Source organism: Ranitomeya imitator, chromosome 2, assembly GCF_032444005.1.
Source record: "Ranitomeya imitator isolate aRanImi1 chromosome 2, aRanImi1.pri, whole genome shotgun sequence".
In the NCBI taxonomy this organism is placed as follows: Eukaryota; Metazoa; Chordata; class Amphibia; order Anura; family Dendrobatidae; genus Ranitomeya; species Ranitomeya imitator.
Window position 1 is genome coordinate 814177657 of NC_091283.1, and position 21431 is coordinate 814199087.

The 21431-nt window shown below is 42.3% G+C and overlaps 1 protein-coding gene across 1 annotated transcript in view; it reads right to left on the reverse strand.

The window, feature by feature from the left end:
* Window positions 1-9283: 9283 nt before the first annotated feature.
* Window positions 9284-21431, reverse strand: part of PWWP2B (PWWP domain containing 2B) — a 52666-nt gene continuing 40518 nt past the window's right edge. Inside the window, exon 3 of the mRNA XM_069753890.1 lies at window positions 9284-9987. The gene's annotated coding sequence lies outside the window, so the exon portion shown is untranslated. The remainder of the gene's footprint in view (window positions 9988-21431) is intronic.

The following is a 21431-nucleotide window of genomic DNA, read 5'->3' on the forward strand; positions in this document are numbered from 1 at the left end:
TCTGTGTTGTGATTCGGTTCGGGATTTTCTTTTTTTTTTTTTTACTATAGAATTTCAACTAGAATGTAAAGAATAACAAAACGTTTTGAGCATTACTGTACACCAATTTTGTTACATGCATTCACAGTATTACAGATTTGCTGCTCAAAACCATTTTGTAAACTTGGTTAATTAAACCATCTCCTCTGCCAGAGAATTTAGTTCAGTAATGACTTAAGGTCCATTAATTAACACGAACGAGAGCGTTCATGATAATAGCAAAATCATCAGGTAAAACAATCTTATGCAGCACAAAAAAAAAAATATTGTTCTCATCAGCACCATCATCCTGTGTAAACAGGACCTGTACTGCTGAGAACACTGGCAGTCTTCGTTACCGTGATCTGCCTGTTTAAACCGTCTATTAAATGACCACCGATTAGTACATTTTTACTTATCGGCATCCGTTTAGTGTCGCCAGTTGGTCCGTGTAAGTAAACCTTTATGTTGGCACAATCATTGGAAAACGGAAGAAACACAAGATGACTGTCAATCTTCTTAGATCTGGGGCTCCATGCAAGATCTCGCCTCGCAGGGTAAGGATGCTTCTGAGAGAGGTCAGGAATCAACTACACGGAGGGGAACTTTTCAATGACCTGAAGAGAGCTGGGACCAAAACATTACAGTTAGTAACACACTACTCCGCCATGGATTAAAATCCTGCAGAACATGGAAGGTCTCCTGATCACATTAGCACATGTCCAGGCCTGTTTGAAGCTTGCCGATGACCATCTGGATGATACAGAAGAGGCATTGGAGAAGGTCATGTGGTCAGATGAGAAGAGATGAACTTTTTGGGATCCACTTCACTCGCAGTGTTTAGAAGAAGAAGGAGTACAACCGCAAGAACACCATCCTAACCATGAAGCATGGTAGAGGAAACCTCATAGTTTGAGGGTGCTTTTCTGCAATGGACAGGACAAGTGCACCGTATTGAAGGGGAGATGGATGGGGTCATGTATCACAAGATTTTGGCCAACAACCTCCTTCCCTCAGTAAGAGGGTCTTCCAGCAGCACAATGATCCGAAACACACAGCCAGGGCAATTAAGGAGTGACTCCGTAGGAAGCATTTGAAGACCCTGGACTGGCCTAACCAGTCTCCAGACCTGAATCCAATAGAAAATCTTTGGAGGAAGCTGAAACTCAATGTTACCCAGTGACAGCCCCGAAATCTGAAAGATCTGGAGAAGATTTTTATGGAGGAGTGGGCCAAAATCTCTACTGAAGTGTGTGCAAACGTGGTCAAAAGCTACAGGAAATGTCTGCCCTCTGTAATTGCAAACAAAGGTTTCTGTACCAAATATTAAGTTCTGTTTTTCTATTCTATCAAATACTTATTTCAAGCAAAAAAAATGCTAACTACCGTATATACTCGAGTATAAGCCGAGATTTTCAGCCCAAATTTTTGGGCTGAAAGTGCCCCTCTCGGCTTATACTCGAGTCAATGTGGGTGGCAGGGTCGGCGGGTGAGGGGGCTGAGGTATACTTACCTAGTCCCAGCGATCCTCGCGCTGTCCCTGCCGTCCCACGGGCTTCTGTGCTGCAGCTTCTTCCCCTCTTCAGCGGTCACGTGGGACCGCTCATTAGAGATATGAATAAGCAGCTCCACCTCCCATAGGGGTGGAGCCGCCTATTCATTTCTCTAATGAGCGGTGCCGGTGACAGGAAGAGCTGCGGCACCGAAGACCAGGCAGAGGGACAGCGCGAGGATCGCCAGGACTAGGTAAGTATAGCATATTCACCTGTCCTCGTTCCAGCCGCCGGGCGCCGCTCCATCTTCCCGGCCGGCGCCTCCATCTTCCCGGCGTCTGCGCTCTGACTGTTCAGGCAGAGGGCGCGATGACGCATATAGTGTGCGCGGCGCCCTCTGCCTATCAGTCAGAGCAGAGACGCCGGGAAGATGGAGGCGCCGGAACGAGTCGCCGGGAGCTGCAATCAAGGGAGGTGAGTATGTGGGGTTTTTTTTTATTGCAGCAGCGGCGGCAGAGATTTCTATGGGCACAATGAACGGTGCAGAGCACCGTATATGGCACAGCAATGGGGCACAATGAACGGTGCAAAGCACCGTATATGGCACAGCAATGGGGCACAATGAACGGTGCAGAGCACCGTATATGGCACAGCAATGGGGCACAATGAACGGTGCAGAGCACCGTATATGGCACAGCAATGGGGCACAATGAACGGTGCAGAGCACTGTATATGGCACAGGAATGGGGCACAATGAACGGTGTAGAGCACTATATGGCACAGCTATGGGGAAATAATGATCTATTTTTATTTTTGAAATTCACCGGTAAATGCTGCATTTCCACCCTAGGCTTATACTCGAGTCAATAAGTTTTCCCAGTTTTTTGTGGCAAAATTAGGGGGGTCGGCTTATACTCGGGTCGGCTTATACTCGAGTATATACGGTAATTATGTACAATTCATACAATGTGATTTTCTGGTTTTTACGTTTAGATTCTGTCTCACAGTTGACGTGTACCTACGATAAAAATTACAGACCTCTCCATTCTTTGTAGGTGGGAAAATGTGCAAAATCGGCAGTGTATCAAATACTTATTTCCCTCATTGTATATAAAAACCTGGGAAAAGGCTAGATTTTATAGTACACACGGAAACAGTAAACTGTAATACTAGCTGATACATGCCTTCATGTTTTTGTGACAAAATAAACTGGATATAATGAACCAGGGATTCAAGCTTGAGGAGGCTAATTTGCATATTCCAGGTGCCTTCTGGGAAAGCGAAGAGTCTCCCTAAGCTAGAAGATCGTTGGGTACAGCCGGGACCAGCTGCTTGGAAAGAATCACCAAATCAGGGATTCAAACTTGAGGGGGCTAATTTGCATATTCCAGGTGCCTTCTGGGAAAAGCGAAGAGTCTCCCTAAGCTAGAAGATCGTTGGGTACAGCCGGGACCAGCTGCTTGGAAAGAATCACCAAACCAGGGATTCAAACTTGAGGAGGCTAATTTGCATATTCCAGGTGCCTTCTGGGAAAAGCGAAGAGTCTCCCTAAGCTAGAAGATCGTTGGGTACAGCCGGGACCAGCTGCTTGGAAAGAATCACCAAACCAGGGATTCAAGCTTGAGGAGGCTAATTTGCATATTCCAGGTGCCTTCTGGGAAAAGCGAAGAATTTTTGCCTGTAGGACATTATTGCAAGAGAGCTTGGCTGAGTAGATTATACAAGAAGGAAAACACAAAGCAAGTCAGCAGGATCTAGGAGCAACATGGCAGATGTGACAACCTACATGGTGAGCTGCAGCATGTGCTACATGTTCACAGATCGACCAGAAGAAGAATTAAATTTCACCTGTCAGAAGTGTAGACTAGTGGCCCTTTTAGAAGAAAAGGTGCGGGGTCTGGAAGAAAGAATAGCAACCTTGAAACTCATCAAAGAGAATGAAGACTTTCTAGACAGAACAGAAGCATCTCTACTGGTCACAGAAGGTGAAAAAAGTGTCAGAGAACCTCCAAAAGCAGATGAGTGGAAGCATGTGACCAAAAGAAGCAAGAAGACCATGGAGAAATCACCAACCACACAACTGAAGAACCGATATCAAATCTTTGTAGAGGATGAAGATGGCACACCTAAGGATGAAGTAATACCAGCAAGCAAAAAAGAAAAGGGCACACAGCAACAAGTGACAGCAAAAAGTACAGCCAAGAAGCAACGAAGAGTGGTGGTGGTGGGAGACTCACTACTGAGAGGCACAGAAGCAGCCATCTGCAGACCGGACATAACTGCAAGAGAAGTATGCTGCCTTCCAGGTGCGATGATCAAGGATGTGACCGATAGGATACCAAAGCTCTTCAACTCCAAGGACGTCCACCCATTTCTTCTGATACATGTTGGCACCAATGATACGGCAAGGAAGGACCTACCGACAATCTGCAAAGACTTTGAAGAGTTGGGGAAGAAAGTAAAGGAACTGGATGCACAGGTAGTTTTTTCTTCTATCCTTCCAGTAGACGGGCATGGCACCAGGAGATGGAACAGGATCCTTGATGCAAACAACTGGCTAAGACGATGGTGCAGACAACAAGGATTCGGATTCCTGGACCACGGTGTGAATTACTTGTACGATGGACTCCTCGCCAGAGACGGACTACACCTCAACAAACCTGGGAAACACACATTCGCCAGAAGACTCGCTACACTCATCAGGAGGGCGTTAAACTAGAAGAAGAGGGGACGGGAAGAAAAACATTAGACTTGAACAAAGAAGATCCAGGAAAACATACTCAGAAGGGAGGTAAGAACATTTCTAAAACAATCCACAGCGAGGAGATTGGAAGAAAACAAAATCCTCTAAACTGCATGCTTGCAAACGCCAGAAGCCTGACAAACAAGATGGAAGAACTAGAAGCAGAAATATCTACAGGTAACTTTGACATAGTGGGAATAACCGAGACATGGTTAGATGAAAGCTATGACTGGGCAGTTAACTTACAGGGTTACAGTCTGTTTAGAAAGGATCGTAAAAATCGGAGCGGAGGAGGGGTTTGTCTCTATGTAAAGTCTTGTCTAAAGTCCACTTTAAGGGAGGATATTAGCGAAGGAAATGAGGATGTCGAGTCCATATGGGTCGAAATTCATGGAGGGAAAAATGGTAACAAAATTCTCATTGGGGTCTGTTACAAACCCCCAAATATAACAGAAACCATGGAAAGTCTACTTCTAAAGCAGATAGATGAAGCTGCAACCCATAATGAGGTCCTGGTTATGGGGGACTTTAACTACCCGGATATTAACTGGGAAACAGAAACCTGTGAAACCCATAAAGGCAACAGGTTTCTGCTAATAACCAAGAAAAATTGTCTTTCACAATTGGTGCAGAATCCAACCAGAGGAGCAGCACTTTTAGACCTAATACTATCTAATAGACCTGACAGAATAACAAATCTGCAGGTGGTCGGGCATCTAGGAAATAGCGACCACAATATTGTACAGTTTCACCTGTCTTTCACTAGGGGGACTTGTCAGGGAGTCACAAAAACACTGAACTTTAGGAAGGCAAAGTTTGACCAGCTTAGAGATGCCCTTAATCTGGTAGACTGGGACAATATCCTCAGAACTAATAATACAGATAATAAATGGGAAATGTTTAAGAACATCCTAAATAGGCACTGTAAGCGGTTTATACCTTGTGGGAATAAAAGGACTAGAAATAGGAAAAACCCAATGTGGCTAAACAAAGAAGTAAGACAGGCAATTAACAGTAAAAAGAAAGCATTTGCACTACTAAAGCAGGATGGCACCATTGAAGCTCTAAAAAACTATAGGGAGAAAAATACTTTATCTAAAAAACTAATTAAAGCTGCCAAAAAGGAAACAGAGAAGCACATTGCTAAGGAGAGTAAAACTAATCCCAAACTGTTCTTCAACTATATCAATAGTAAAAGAATAAAAACTGAAAATGTAGGCCCCTTAAAAAATAGTGAGGAAAGAATGGTTGTAGATGACGAGGAAAAAGCTAACATATTAAACACCTTCTTCTCCACGGTATTCACAGTGGAAAATGAAATGCTAGGTGAAATCCCAAGAAACAATGAAAACCCTATATTAAGGGTCACCAATCTAACCCAAGAAGAGGTGCGAAACCGGCTAAATAAGATTAAAATAGATAAATCTCCGGGTCCGGATGGCATACACCCACGAGTACTAAGAGAACTAAGTAATGTAATAGATAAACCATTATTTCTTATTTTTAGGGACTCTATAGCGACAGGGTCTGTTCCGCAGGATTGGCGCATAGCAAATGTGGTGCCAATATTCAAAAAGGGCTCTAAAAGTGAACCTGGAAATTATAGGCCAGTAAGTCTAACCTCTATTGTTGGTAAAATATTTGAAGGGTTTCTGAGGGATGTTATTCTGGATTATCTCAATGAGAATAACTGTTTAACTCCATATCAGCATGGGTTTATGAGAAATCGCTCCTGTCAAACCAATCTAATCAGTTTTTATGAAGAGGTAAGCTATAGGCTGGACCACGGTGAGTCATTGGACGTGGTATATCTCGATTTTTCCAAAGCGTTTGATACCGTGCCGCACAAGAGGTTGGTACACAAAATGAGAATGCTTGGTCTGGGGGAAATTGTGTGTAAATGGGTTAGTAACTGGCTTAGTGATAGAAAGCAGAGGGTGGTTATAAATGGTATAGTCTCTAACTGGGTCGCTGTGACCAGTGGGGTACCGCAGGGGTCAGTATTGGGACCTGTTCTCTTCAACATATTCATTAATGATCTGGTAGAAGGTTTACACAGTAAAATATCGATATTTGCAGATGATACAAAACTATGTAAAGCAGTTAATACAAGAGAAGATAGTATTCTGCTACAGATGGATCTGGATAAGTTGGAAACTTGGGCTGAAAGGTGGCAGATGAGGTTTAACAATGATAAATGTAAGGTTATACACATGGGAAGAAGGAATCAATGTCACCATTACACACTGAATGGGAAACCACTGGGTAAATCTGACAGGGAGAAGGACTTGGGGATCCTAGTTAATGATAAACTTACCTGGAGCAGCCAGTGCCAGGCAGCAGCTGCCAAGGCAAACAGGATCATGGGGTGCATTAAAAGAGGTCTGGATACACATGATGAGAGCATTATACTGCCTCTGTACAAATCCCTAGTTAGACCGCACATAGAGTACTGTGTCCAGTCTTGGGCACCGGTGCTCAGGAAGGATATAATGGAACTAGAGAGAGTACAAAGGAGGGCAACAAAATTAATAAAGGGGATGGGAGAACAATACCCAGATAGATTAGCGAAATTAGGATTATTTAGTCTAGAAAAAAGACGACTGAGGGGCGATCTAATAACCATGTATAAGTATATAAGGGGACAATACAAATATCTCGCTGAGGATCTGTTTATACCAAGGAAGGTGACGGGCACAAGGGGGCATTCTTTGCGTCTGGAGAAGAGAAGGTTTTTCCACCAACATAGAAGAGGATTCTTTACTGTTAGGGCAGTGAGAATCTGGAATTGCTTGCCTGAGGAGGTGGTGATGGCGAACTCAGTCGAGGGGTTCAAGAGAGGCCTGGATGTCTTCCTGGAGCAGAACAATATTGTATCATACAATTAGGTTCTGTAGAAGGACGTAGATCTGGGGATTTATTATGATGGAATATAGGCTGAACTGGATGGACAAATGTCTTTTTTCGGCCTTACTAACTATGTTACTATGTTACTATGTTTATGCTTTTCCCAAGACAGAACCTAATAAAATATCCCCACCTAATGCCAGCATGTAGAAATTTCTGCTTTAAACGTATATACATTTTTTATTCATACTTGCGTATTACAGAACTTTTAATTAAAATTTTGTTTTTAATTAGTCATCCGCTGTGTCTCCCTATCATGCTGCTGCGCAGGCGCCTTTTTCTCTGCCCTGCTGAGGTCAGCACAAAGTACTGTACTGCAGTACGCATGCCCCGGATTTACTTCTAGGTCGTCAGTGCTTTGCTCTGATCTCGGCAGGGTAGAAAGAAGTGCACCTGCACAAAAGCGCAATTGGGAACACTGTGTGGATGACGTAGGACACGTCATCCACATTTAGCAGGGAAGAGAGGAGGCACATAATCAAGGCTAGAGATGCCCATCGTACTGTGCCATCGGTGGGTATAATTCAAGCTTTTTTTGTGCAATCCAGAGGGGATTGGGGACATACCAACAGTATACTATCTAATGCTGTCAAAGAGGCTTTAAGGATGCAGTCAGATGGCTGTGTAAGTTGGACAGAGATTGGGAAGCAGAGGGCAGACTGAGCCTGACAGCTACACATAAATACATGAAGTTGTCACGCTGGGGTTGGGTCAGCAACCGGCATTGCGTTCTGATTTCTGTCTGATTTATATGGTCCCCTGACTGCTAATTAAACGTGGTGGCCATACTTTATATTCGGAAAACTGGTGACCAGTTCCCTTTAAGATGCATGCTCCTCTTAATGAATTTGGCACTTCTTTTGACTTCCCATGCACCAGAGTTGGAAAACGACTCCAGTCATAAATACAGTGAGAAGCATACACGCCACTAATAGCTGAATGTGTTGTAGTAGAATTTGTGCTGACCTTTATGGTTCTTCTAATAGTACAGTTCTATTATTAACCAGAGCTGTCACTCAAGGAGGAGGAGAACCTGCCCTGGCAGAAACAAGGAAGTAAGGAGACTGCATAGCTCTGAACTGCTCAAAAGACAACTTGAGCATACTCCTTTAAGGTCGGTTTCACACATCTGACAATAACTGCAGACTACAATGTCTGGTACAGCTGGAAGTCTCTTGACCTGAACTCATCAGCCTCAAATCTGTCTATGAAGCTGACAAGTTAATGTCAGGAGACCTGAGGCCAGTCTGTATGCAGACCGTGAATGTCGGATGTATGAAACCAGTCCGACACTATCAGCGCTGTGACAGTGACAGACAGTGCAGGTGCACACCCCAAAAGTAAATTTATTCAAAACTTTCCAGGAAAAGAAACAGCACAAAAAATAGTTCTGAAAAAAAGCCCCATATTTGGGGAATACAAGTATTTACTAAAACAGATATGTCAGGAGAGCTGTACCAGCTCTCATGGCATATCTGTTTTAGTAAATACGGTTTGTTAGGCAATCCCTGGATGTGTTGCGGCTGTCAAACAACCCTGGCGACTTGAACACAGTATTCGAGCACACCGAAGATACTCTGTTAGCACACTATCCAAGCACGTTTGCTCAACACTACTTTTTATCTATAAAAGGAAGCATTACAATGACGGGTAACACCTCTAATTGTTACATTTTGCCTGGTGCTAGATAGCGACTTTGGCCACTACACAGGTCCCGCTCTCTACCGCTACACTACAGCATAATGCCATAAGGCGATTCACGTCACATTGCAAGCCACAATCAACTGAGACAAGTTTAAAAAAACAAAATAAAAATCGGGTTATGACTTTTTGTGACTTGCTTGTTGCGATTACAGTACCCCGAGGGTCAAAATGCACACTTATTCACAGCCATTATCCTTCAATGTAGAAGTGGCTCAAACTTATCTTTGGCCATGGGACCTGTGTCACACCAAAGTCCTCTGTCTAACCCCGACCTTATGCTGGCTGCACAAAATATCTTACCAGTCAACGTTTTGTGTCTTTTGGCTCCGAAGATACAAATTGACTGAATATACACAGTATAATATCATTTATGTAAACTATAAAGTAACATCCAAAAAGAAAACCAAACTAAATAGCATTTAAAAATAAAAATATTTTTTACTAAGCGTAGAGGAAAAAAACAAAAAACAAAAACGGTAACCAAGTTTGAAAAACTTTCATGTACATTAGAGAATACATAAAGTTCACATTAGGATTTAGATTAAAAAAAAAAAAAAAACATCCTAAAGCCATTTATTAAATAAATATTTTTACTAATTGAAACTACAGTTTCCTTTGGTAGAGTTTTCAGAAAAACCATTTTGTGCAGAAAGAAACTTTGCTGTAATTTAAGATTTGTTGACATAAGAACTTAATGATGCTCTTTGACAGATTATTATTTTTTTCTTTTTTTTTTTTTCAGGCTTAGATTAAATACTTTCGTCTCAGTGTTAGGTTTTATAGCTTTAGTCTATTACCTGTCAACTACGCAGCAGCAAGATACTTTTTTTTTTGTAGTTTAAACAAAAAAGTAGAATTTTAATAAATTAAGTTTGTGGTTGTTTGCTGTTCCTACACCCTTTCTTTAAAATAACAGAGCAGGTTTATTTCTGGATTTAGAGTCCTTGAGAACCCCATTTGTCAGCTCTGTGACAAGGCTCCATGTCTGGCTGATGACTATCCTTCACAGATGACCAGAAAATGCATCTCGGATTGCAGCCACTGTAGGGAGTCTCCAGGGGAGCCGGACAGGATGTTTATAGACAGTGAAACTGGAGAACAGCTGTGTTCAGATCCTCTTATCTAAAAAGGAAGGAAAAAAAATAGGTAATATATGTGTGGTCATGCATTAACAATCACAGAAACACACAGCTCACCATATACATCCAAACAAATCAATGATTCAGAACACTCCTGGGAACAATAACAAGGCAAAGTCTACAATCACTCTAGAACAGCAACTTTTTTTTTTCTAGAATTCTAGATATAAAATACCAAGTAGCTTCCTTAATAGTTATGAACAAATCGATTGGTAATTAACCACATGTTTTTATTTTTTAATCAGTTTCCAGGAAATTTCAGATTCTGGTGAACCCAACATTTTAATATAGACAACTTCAAAATTTGTGCGTATTGTATCCTTAAATCTAAGGATTCAATACAGCAAACTGATGGCTAGTCAGTTGCCATTTTGCTGGATTCTTTTGAGGGCCGGGAAGGGGTTAAAAAAAATTATATATATATAAAAAAAAAAAAAAAAAAAAGATATTCACTGATCGTAGGCCTCTCCCTACTCTCTTGTTCGCCATCGGATCTTCTGGCGTTGTAGAAGCCACATTGAGTCACAACGCATTTCGTAGAGGTTAATGACATGCGTTGTGCCCCACGTGACTGCATGAGGCCTTGCCACTAGGGATGAGCAGATCCATGGAAGTTTGGGTACTGGTATCTCATCTGGGCTTTATTCCAAAGTTTGGTTCGGGTACCAGAAGTTACCTGAACCCCACTGAAAACAATGGCAACCCAAACTTTTGAGCTAGAAAATATTCACAGTGCAACTGACTCCCCCCAGGACTCCAAACAGTGCAACGGATTTCCGGGAGAAGTCAGTGTTGGGCATTTAGCGCCGGACACCAACTGTCCGGTACGAACCCCTAACTTTTAAGTTCGGGTTCACTCATTTCATTTTTTACGGGTACAGTATGTTTACAAGTATGGAATGACATACCCTAGGTGTACCTGTGCTGTCGCAGAGGGACCCAAGAGGAAAGGGGGCCACTACCACCTCTATAAGTAGCAGATGTCACAGATACATTATTGGACTGCAAAGGGTCCATATATTCTGGCACAGGGGCCCGCTTTGGTCTGTGTCTGCCCCTGTTAACAAGGACCTGTTGTGTTATTTAGATCTCTGCATCATTCAATTTCACTGCTATACCCCTCCTAGAAATAGCTGAATACATTAACATTGAGGTATCACCATTTAAAAATCAAAGAATGCATGTAAAGACACATCAGTAGGGAAAGTGGATGCAACATAGTTCAGTTCATGTTCCTCAACAGATTTGTACAGTCTTGTAAAATATACAGAGCTGTTCATCATTTTCATATGTAATTTACTGAAACAGGATCATTCTCACCTTTTGTATAATTGGTACTCATACAACTGCCTAGAATGCTATATCCCTGACTTTGTGCTCCCACAAGTGATGCTGTTTTGAAGGCAAACGGCGATCACCCCAAATACGGATTTGATTTAGATTTCTCTTTTATTCATTGACGTTTCAATTTGTTAGGTGATAAAAAAAACTATTATTTTTATTTTCGAAAATATCTTACTTTGCAGCATTTTTTTTCCACACCAACCTAAAACTTTTGCGCAGTCCTGTATGTTCTGGCAGCACATGGGGAACACAGTAGAGAGTGGAAGCGATGTAGGGCGTCTGAAATCTGCCTGCGGTTGTGACAAAAGCAGCACAGCTGTGTACAGCAGAACCTGATGTACACAGCTTGGGAACAAAATTGCACATCCAGCATTGTTTCAGGTTTTTTCTTAGAATCTTTATTGGAAATCGGTCCTCCCCCCCCCCCCCCCACATACAAGAAAAAGAAAAAGGGCTTTAGATAAACACATTCTGTGCCTACAGGATCCCGAGATGTAAATCTGCTGCAGTATCATATGTTAAATGGATGCAATTCCAATGGAACTTTTACAGCAGCTTTATTCCATAATACCAGATCAAATAGAAGATACATAAAGCAATTCGCAAAATTTAGATGTTGCCTCATCGGGACAACGCCTTTCCATGTGCCCTGCTGGTCTCTTTGCCTCACTACGACTCATACAATATTTCTCCAGATACTAAATGATATTCATTTACTAAGTTACGTAATTTACATTTCTGATCTACAACAAGCTACCGTATATCTAATTGTATCAAATGTTTTTTTTCTAAATTGTTGGCATATAGCTTTAAACAATAAACACTATTCATTCTTTGGTTTAATTTATTTCTATGTTTCCATGCTATGATATTTAAAAGAAACCTGTCACTTGATTCATGTTGTCCAAACTACAGGCAGCATAAATCGAAGTCTGGCTGCCCAATTGCAGCAAGGTACCATATATTATTTTCTGAAAATCTCCAGAATTTCAGTGAAAATATAGTTAAAAGACCATAACCAGAGACCAGACTAGTCCGGCCCCGCCTTGGCAGAGCTTTTCCCAGCAATTTAGGCGATTAACAGGTCTCTCCCATATATTTATTATGCTTTACTTATATTTATACAGTGTTTCAGAGAGAAAAAAAAAAATGTATGTGGCTGTTGTCATGCTTGGGATGGATAAGTCCGGCGGACAGCACAACATATACAAACAACAGGATAGAAAAAGGGAGAGGAAGGACCTAACCGTATGGAACGGGGGATGGGTCACCTCCTAATAACCTGTGCCTATCCCTAAGATCCCCTAACACCCTATGCGGGTCCTTCCCCCTGCCACCGTCACGTGCCTCGTCTCTAGCTGTCACCTCACTATACCCTGGCTAGTGCACTAGCTGGCAGGGACGTTAGCCTCACCACTGTAGATCGCATCAACACAGGGAAAGTGACAAGCACGAGACAGACAAGGAAAGGGAAAATGATAATTAGCTCCAGCCTCTGCTGCCAAGCTCTAAACAGCAGAGGATACGGAACCTAGAACCCGAACTCCACAGAAGCAGCAGATACACTCCTGGAAAGGAAAAAAAAAGCAACATTTAAATTATAGCAGTACTAGAGCTGTCACGAATCCAAAAATGAATCGTGACAGTAAGCCCCTTTCAACGAGGGGTAAGACTTCACCGGAAATGACGTATGGTACGGACGCCTCAACCCACTGAGTGTCAGTGGTCCATCTCCAAAACTCTGAGCAGTACTTATCAGCCAGCCGGCCCCCTGCTTGATCTTATGGAGTCGAGACTCAGCCACGGAGACGCCACTAAGATATCTATACACCAGAACCAATGCTGCAAAAAACTTGTCCACCGACTGCAAAGATGGTGAATCGGTCATCAGGTAGAAGGCCCAGGATTGGGGGATCACCCTTGAGAAGGGAGACTATAAATCCCCACATGCTGTTCCTCACTCGCTCAGGAACAAGAACGAAGCCTGAAATATAATTTACAGGCTTCCTTGAAGACTATAAATTTATCTCTTCCTCCAGAGAACCTGTCAGGGAGAGATCTTTTGGGTTCCGGTTGAGCCTGGACATGAGATGAGACAAAGAACCCAAACACCTGCTGAAGCTGCTGCACCATTTGAGACGGCAACTCCGTAACCTCATCCGTGAATGTCTGGATCAGGTGAGCAAAAGCCTCTACTTGAGCCATAGGTTCACCAGAAAAAGTTTGGTTGGTAATAATAGTTTGGATGGGTAAGTTGGGCGGACAGTACAACATAAACAACGGGATGGATAAAGGGAGAGGAAGGCCCTAACAGTAGGGAGCGAGAGAAGGGAACCTCCTAACAACAACCTGTGCTATCCCTAAGCACCCCTAACGCCCTATGCGGGTTGCCCCCCGCCACTGTCACGTGCCTTGTCCCTAGTTGTCACCTTACTATACCCTGGCTAGTGTTCTTGCTGGTAAAGATGCTAGCCTCACCACTGCAGATGGTATCAATATAGGGAAACGTGAAAAGCACGAGACAGACACGGAAAGGGAAAACGATACTTAGCTCCAGCCTCTGCTGCCAAGCTTCAAAACAGTAGAGGATACGGCACCAGGAACCCGAACTCCACAGAAGCAGCAGATACACCAGAGAGCTGCAAAACTCCTAGGCTGGTCTTCATAGGATAACTCTATAATCAACATTCAGCTGATGCGTCAAGTGACTATTTAACGTATGGTGGGAGTGGTCAACACCCACATCAGCTGACCAGCAACAAAGCAGCTGCCAGCCAGGAAACTGACATTAACCCTTGCTGGCCCAAAAGGAAAAAAAGCAACATTTAAATTATAGCAGAACCCGAGCTATCACAAATTCAAAAATGAATCATGACAGCCGCAATCATAAATCCAGGCTGCGACTCGATTCATCATACATCCAGGCTCCTGTACCCGATTCAGGTTTGGGCAACATGAATCAGATACAGGTCCCCTTTAATTTCTCCTGTATACATAAACAACCACAGGCGCTTTCGTGGGACTCGTATTAAAGAGGATCTGTCACCAGCAAAGTAAGTACACCGGCCTCATCAAGTCCGAGAGATCTATTTAATAGTGTATGCAGGCTGTATTGTGAAATCTGGTGACAAATCCTATTTAATACTAGTTCTATGAAAGCATCTGGTTTTTTTTTCCCCACTATAGAACATTCATGAGGCTTCAGTCTCACATTTTTCGCCGCATGTACACCTCTAACCACCACCCAAACATGACACACAGAGCTGCTGCCATTTAAGATTCCTGTATGATGACAACGAGGAAGCGTGTGTAATTGGCAATGAAAATCGCCATAAGGTTTTTGAGTCATCTTTACTAAGAAAATGTTCAGCTTTATAGTAGAAAACGTAAACTGGCCATAGATAACAATGATGCAAGATTAAAGGGTTATTTTCATATTAAAAAGAATAAGATGAGAACAATTAGGGATAAATTCGGTCCATTCCTGTGGTTTTTTTTTTGCCATAAGGACCAGCAAGTGCTGGGGGCGATGGCTGAACATGGTGCACATCATACAACGAGGCCGGGATCTTGGCAGTGAACCTGCGGACTATCTGCCGATGAGCGAACCCATGCGTAGGGCTGCTGTTCTGTCCACCTCTTCCCAGCTCTTGTTCATGCTACTGGCCGTGACTGTCAGACAACCAGAAGCTCCAGCCCCTGAACAGAGAAAAATTGGCATCTAATGGAGCCGCAACTCCTGATTTCAAAAACCTGACCTGCACATCCAAACATAGACTGAGTGTGAACAGGTGCTGAACCCAGAGTCGCCAACTCGTATATAGTTAAGTAAAAAGGGCAGCACACTGCAGCGCCAAAATATGCAAACTTGAAAACACGAAATTTGAACTGCATTACTGCACTAGAAATATGAAAAATGAGAGCTTTTAGCGCATAAAAATGGCCATATTTATGTGTACCTCGTAGCCACTTTACGGCATCTCTCTTATACGAGGTCCTACGCTCTCATTTTTCATATTTCTAGTGCAGCAATGCAGTTCAAATTTCGTGTTTTCAAGTTTGCATATTTTGGCGCTGCAGTGTGCTGCCCTTTTTACTTAGCAACTCCTGATTTAACTTCTTTAGACGTTGCATGTTTGCAGCTTTTTTTTTTTATTTTTTTATAAAAGAAAGGAATGTCCAGCTTCACCGAATCCGTAAAAAAGAGTTTTCTTTATTCACAAACTTAAAACATGGAGGATACAGACTTCAGCACGAACCATATGGGTATGAATCTCAACGCGTTTCTGGAGACTAAGCTCCCTTAATCATGATCATGCACTTGCTTATTACTGTGATTTTTTTTACAACAGAGTGTTTTTGACCTCACTGTGCTGTTTTGTGTTTTCGAGCTTTTTGGTGGTGTGTGAACAGGTTCCTACAGACTTGTTCACTATTCAAGTAGCCCATGTGTTTCTGGTTTTATAATTGTTCTCTTGTTTCTACAAGACTGGGGAGTCCATCACTCCTCTGTGGGTCATTTGCATTTAAGCTGTTCCATCCAGCATGTCCACATGGATATTCCTTCTCTGAACCCTGCTCATACAGGTACTATACAGATGATCAGGTTTTAAATACATCAGATAGGGATTATATACATTAGTTAGGACTGCTCTATATTAGTATACCGTGATGATTGGTGGAGCAGCTTAGTATACATTTTTTTGCAAAAAAAACCTAACTAAATACCCTGTTTTTTTCCCATCTTTTGACAAGCACTCGCTTATTACTGTGATTTTTTTACAACAGTATTTTTGACATCACTGTGCTCTTTTGTGTTTTCAACGTGTGCACATAGCCTAAAAAGCAGATTAAAATTTGCATTAATAAAAACGCTGCAGGAAAGCAAGAAGTGTAAAAAAAAAAAAAGTAGCAAAATTGCAGGTATCAGGTTTTGCTGTGTTTTTGCTGCAAAATCCTAAGGCCATGTTCACACAGTGCGTTTTTTACTGCGGAACCGCCGCGATTTTGCCGCTGCGGCTCCGCAGCTGTTTTCCATGCAGGGTACAGTACACTGTATGGAAAACAGGAACCACTGTGCACATGATGCGGGAATTAACTAGAAAAGCCGCTCTGAATAGCTGCGGTAAAAAAGAAGTACCATGTCACTTCTTTTTGCGGAACTGCAGCGGTTCTGCACCCATAGACCTCCATTGTGAGGTCAAACCCGCAGTAAAACCCGCAGATGAAAAAATATCTGCGGGTTTTCTGCGGTTTGTGGTGCAGAACCGCTGCAGTGTGGCTGCCCCCCCGTGCCCCAATCCTACCCCCCCATGCTCCGATGCCACCCCCCGTGCTCCGATGCCACCCCCCCCCCCCCCCGTGCCCTCATCTCCCCCCCTTATACTTACCCGGCCTCCCGGTGTCCGTCCGTCCGTCTTCTCCCTGGGCGCCGCCATCTTCCAAAATGGCGGGCGCATGCGCAGTGCGCCAAAGTGCATTTTGATCACTGAGATATAATCTATCTCAGTGATCAAAATAAAAAAAATAGTGAATGACACCCTCCCCCCCCCCCCTTTGTCACCCCCATAGGTAGGGACAATAAAAAAGAATTTTTTTTCCCACTAAGGTTAGAATAGGGTTAGGGTATTTTCAGCCATTTTAACCCTAAAAAACTTCCTAGAAAACACACAGACTCTGCATAGAAAACTGCATAAAAAAACGCACTAAAAAACGCATGAAAAAACGCACCAAAAAAAGGACCTGCGTTTTCTGCCAAGAGCTGCGGTTTTTAGTGCAGAAAAAACAGCAGGGAAATCAGGAACGTGTGAACATGGCCTAAGGAAGTTGCATCATTGGTTTTTTTTTTTGACGCACTAAGCTTTATCAGCATGCTCAAGAGACAATAAAAATTCAGCTTTTTGTAAGCAGCTTCTTTACTGCCAAGAGGTTTTTCCTGCAGAAAAAAAAAAAGATGCAACATGTGTGAACATAGCCTCAGACTAGCCACAAACATTAGATGGCTGATCTCCGACACTCCCTTACACAAGAGCGATCCTGTGTTCTCTATGGGAAAGTCACTGACTGACAAGTAAGCGGATGGCTTATCTCAACGTTTGGGGCTAAAAATCTATTTATCTGAATGGGATCAGTTTTGATTACATTTAGATTTCTGCAAGTCCAATTCATATAAATGACACAGAAATCTCTCAAGAAAAGTCAGTTGTGCGTCAATTCACCCTACATAAGGCCGCATTAAGACACCTATTTATCATGTACGAGCTGTATGTGTTTTCCAGTCACGTTTTTTTCATGAACCAAGTAATTAAAGAAAAAAAAAAAAAAAAAGACACTGAAAAAAAAAAAAATTAAAAATCACACAAATGTCATCTGTATGCGGTCCATTTTTAACATTGCAATGGGTAGGTGAATCTTTGCAATTTATTTTTTTGCACACAATAAAACCACTAATGAAGCACCAATGGTAAAAACAGACACATTGACCAAAAACTGCTGAAAATTACACCGGTTTTGTTTTTACGCGAAAAAAAATAAACTTCTGAATAAGGCCTAAGGGGGAGCAACAAGTAATAACTGTAAAATATTTCAAAATACCGTAACTAAAAAAGTGTTGGGGCGCTGCAATGACTATAACAAGTTCTGCTGGGTTTAACCCCTTTACCCCCAAGGGTGGTTTGCACGTTAATGACCAGGCCAATTTTTACAATTCTGACCACTGTCCCTTTATGAGGTTATAACTCCGAAACGCTTCAACGGATCCTGGTGATTCTGACATTGTTTTCTCGTGACATATTGTACTTCATGATAGTGGTAAAATTTCTTTGATAGTACCTGCGTTTATTTGTGAAAAAAACGGAAATTTGGCGAAAATTTTGAAAATTTCGCAATTTTCAAACTTTGAATTTTTATGCAATTAAATCACAGAGATATGTCACACAAAATACTTAATAAGTAACATTTCCCACATGTCTCCTTTACATCAGCATAATTTTGGAACCAATTTTTTTTTTTGTTAGGGAGTTATAAGGGTTAAAAGTTGACCAGCAATTTCTCATTTTTACAACACCATTTTTTTTTTAGGGACCACGTCTCATTTGAAGTCATTTTGAGGGGTCTATATGATAGAAAATGCCCAAGTGTGACACCATTCTAAAAACTGCACCCCTCAAGGTGCTCAAAACCACATTCAAGAAGTTTATTAACCCTTCAGGTGTTTAATAGGAATTTTTGGAATGTTTAAATAAAAATGAACATTTAACTTTTTTACACAAAAAATTTACTTCAGCTCCAATTTGTTTTATTTTACCAAGGGTAACAGGAGAAATTGGACCCAAAAAGTTGTTGTCCAATTTGTCCTGAGTACGCTGATACCCCATATGTGGCAGTAAACCACTGTTTGGGCGCATGGGAGAGCTCGGAAGGGAAGGAGCGCTATTTGACTTTTCAATGCAAACTTGACAGGAATTGAGATGGGACGCCATGTTGCGTTTGGAGAGCCACTGATGTGCCTAAACATTGAAACCCCCCACAAGTGACACCATTTTGGAAAGTAGACCCCCTAAGGAACTTATCTGGATGTGTGGTGAGCACTTTGACCCACCAAGTGCTTCACAGAAGTTTATAATGCAGAACCGTAAAAATAAAAAATCATATTTTTTCACAAAAATTATATTTTTGCCCCCAATTTTTTATTTTTCCAAGGGTAAGAGAAGAAATTGGACCTCAAAAGTTGTTGTCCAATTTGTCCTGAGTACGCTGATACCCCATATGTGGCAGTAAACCACTGTTTGGGCGCATGGGAGAGCTCGGAAGGGAAGGAGCGCAGTTTGACTTTTCAATGCAAAATTGACAGAAATTGAGATGGGACGCCATGTTGCGTTTGGAGAGCCACTGATGTGCCTAAACATTGAAACCCCCCACAAGTGACACCATTTTGGAAAGTAGACCCCCTAAGGAACTTATCTAGAGGTGTGGTGAGCACTTTGACCCACCAAGTGCTTCACAGAAGTTTATAATGCAGAACCGTAAAAATAAAAAATCATATTTTTTCACAAAAATTATATTTTTGCCCCCAATTTTTTATTTTTCCAAGGGTAAGAGAAGAAATTGGACCTCAAAAGTTGTTGTCCAATTTGTCCCGAGTACGCTGATACCCCATATGTGGCAGTAAACCACTGTTTGGGCGCATGGGAGAGCTCGGAAGGGAAGGAGCGCCGTTTGACTTTTCAATGCAAAATTGACAGGAATTGAGATGGGACGCCATGTTGCGTTTGGAGAGCCACTGATGTGCCTAAACATTGAAACCCCCCACAAGTGACACCATTTTGGAAAGTAGACCCCCTAAGGAACTTATCTAGAGGTGTGGTGAGCACTTTGACCCACCAAGTGCTTCACAGAAGTTTATAATGCAGAACCGTAAAAATAAAAAATCATATTTTTTCACAAAAATTATATTTTTGCCCCCAATTTTTTATTTTTCCAAGGGTAAGAGAAGAAATTGGACCTCAAAAGTTGTTGTCCAATTTGTCCCGAGTACGCTGATACCCCATATGTGGCAGTAAACCACTGTTTGGGCGCATGGGAGAGCTCGGAAGGGAAGGAGCGCCGTTTGACTTTTCAATGCAAAATTGACAGGAATTGAGATGGGACGCCATGTTGCGTTTGGAGAGCCACTGATGTGCCTAAACATTGAAACCCCCCACAAGTGACACCATTTTGGAAAGTAGACCCCCTAAGGAACTTATCTGGATGTGTGGTGAGCACTTTGACCCACCAAGGGCTTCACAGAAGTTTATAATGCAGAGCCATAAAAATAAAACAAAATTTTTTTCCCACAAAAATTATTTTTTAGCCCCCAGTTTTGTATTTTCCCTAGGGTAAGAGGAGAAATTGGACCACAAAAGTTGTTTTCCAATTTGTCCTGAGTACGCTGATACCCCATATGTGGGGGGGAACCACCGTTTGGGCGCATGGGAGGGTTCGGAAGGGAAGGAGCGCCATTTGGAATGCAGACTTAGATGGAATGGTCTGCAGGCGTCACATTGCGTTTGCAGAGCCCCTAATGTACCTAAACAGTAGAAACCCCCCACAAGTGACACCATTTTGGAAAGTAGACCCCCTAAGGAACTCATCTTGATGTGTTGTGAGAGCTTTGAACCCCCAAGTATTTCACTACAGTTTATAACGCAGAGCCATGCAAATAAAAAATATTTTTTTTTCCACAAAAATTATATTTTAGCCCCCAGTTTTGTATTTTTCCAAGGTTAGCAGGAGAAATTGGACCCTAAATGTTGTTGTCCAATTTGTCCTGAGTACGCTGATACCCGATATGTGGGGGGGAACCACCGTTTGGGCGCATGGGAGGGCTCGGAAGGGAAGGAGCATCATTTGGAATGCAGACTTAGATGGATTGGTCTGCAGGCGTCACATTGCGTTTGCAGAGCCCCTAATGTACCTAAACAGTAGAAACCCCCCACAAGTGACCCCATATTGGAAACTAGACCCCTCAATGAACTTATCTAGATGTGTTGTGAGAACTTTGAACCCCCAAGTGTTTCACTACAGTTTATAACGCAGAGCCGTGAAAATAAAAAATCTTTTTGTTTTCCCACAAAAATTATTTTTTAGCCCCCAGTTTTGTATTTTCCCAAGGGTAACAGGAGAAATTGGTCCACAAAAGTTGTTGTCCAATTTGTCCTGAGTACGCTGATACCCGATATGTGGGGGGGAACCACCGTTTGGGCGCATGGGAGGGCTCGGAAGGGAAGGAGCATCATTTGGAATGCAGACTTAGATGGATTGGTCTGCAGGCGTCACATTGCGTTTGCAGAGCCCCTAATGTACCTAAACAGTAGAAACCCCCCACAAGTGACCCCATATTGGAAACTAGACCCCTCAATGAACTTATCTAGATGTGTTGTGAGAACTTTGAACCCCCAAGTGTTTCACTACAGTTTATAACGCAGAGCCGTGAAAATAAAAAATCTTTTTGTTTTCCCACAAAAATTATTTTTTAGCCCCCAGTTTTGTATTTTCCCAAGGGTAACAGGAGAAATTGGTCCACAAAAGTTGTTGTCCAATTTG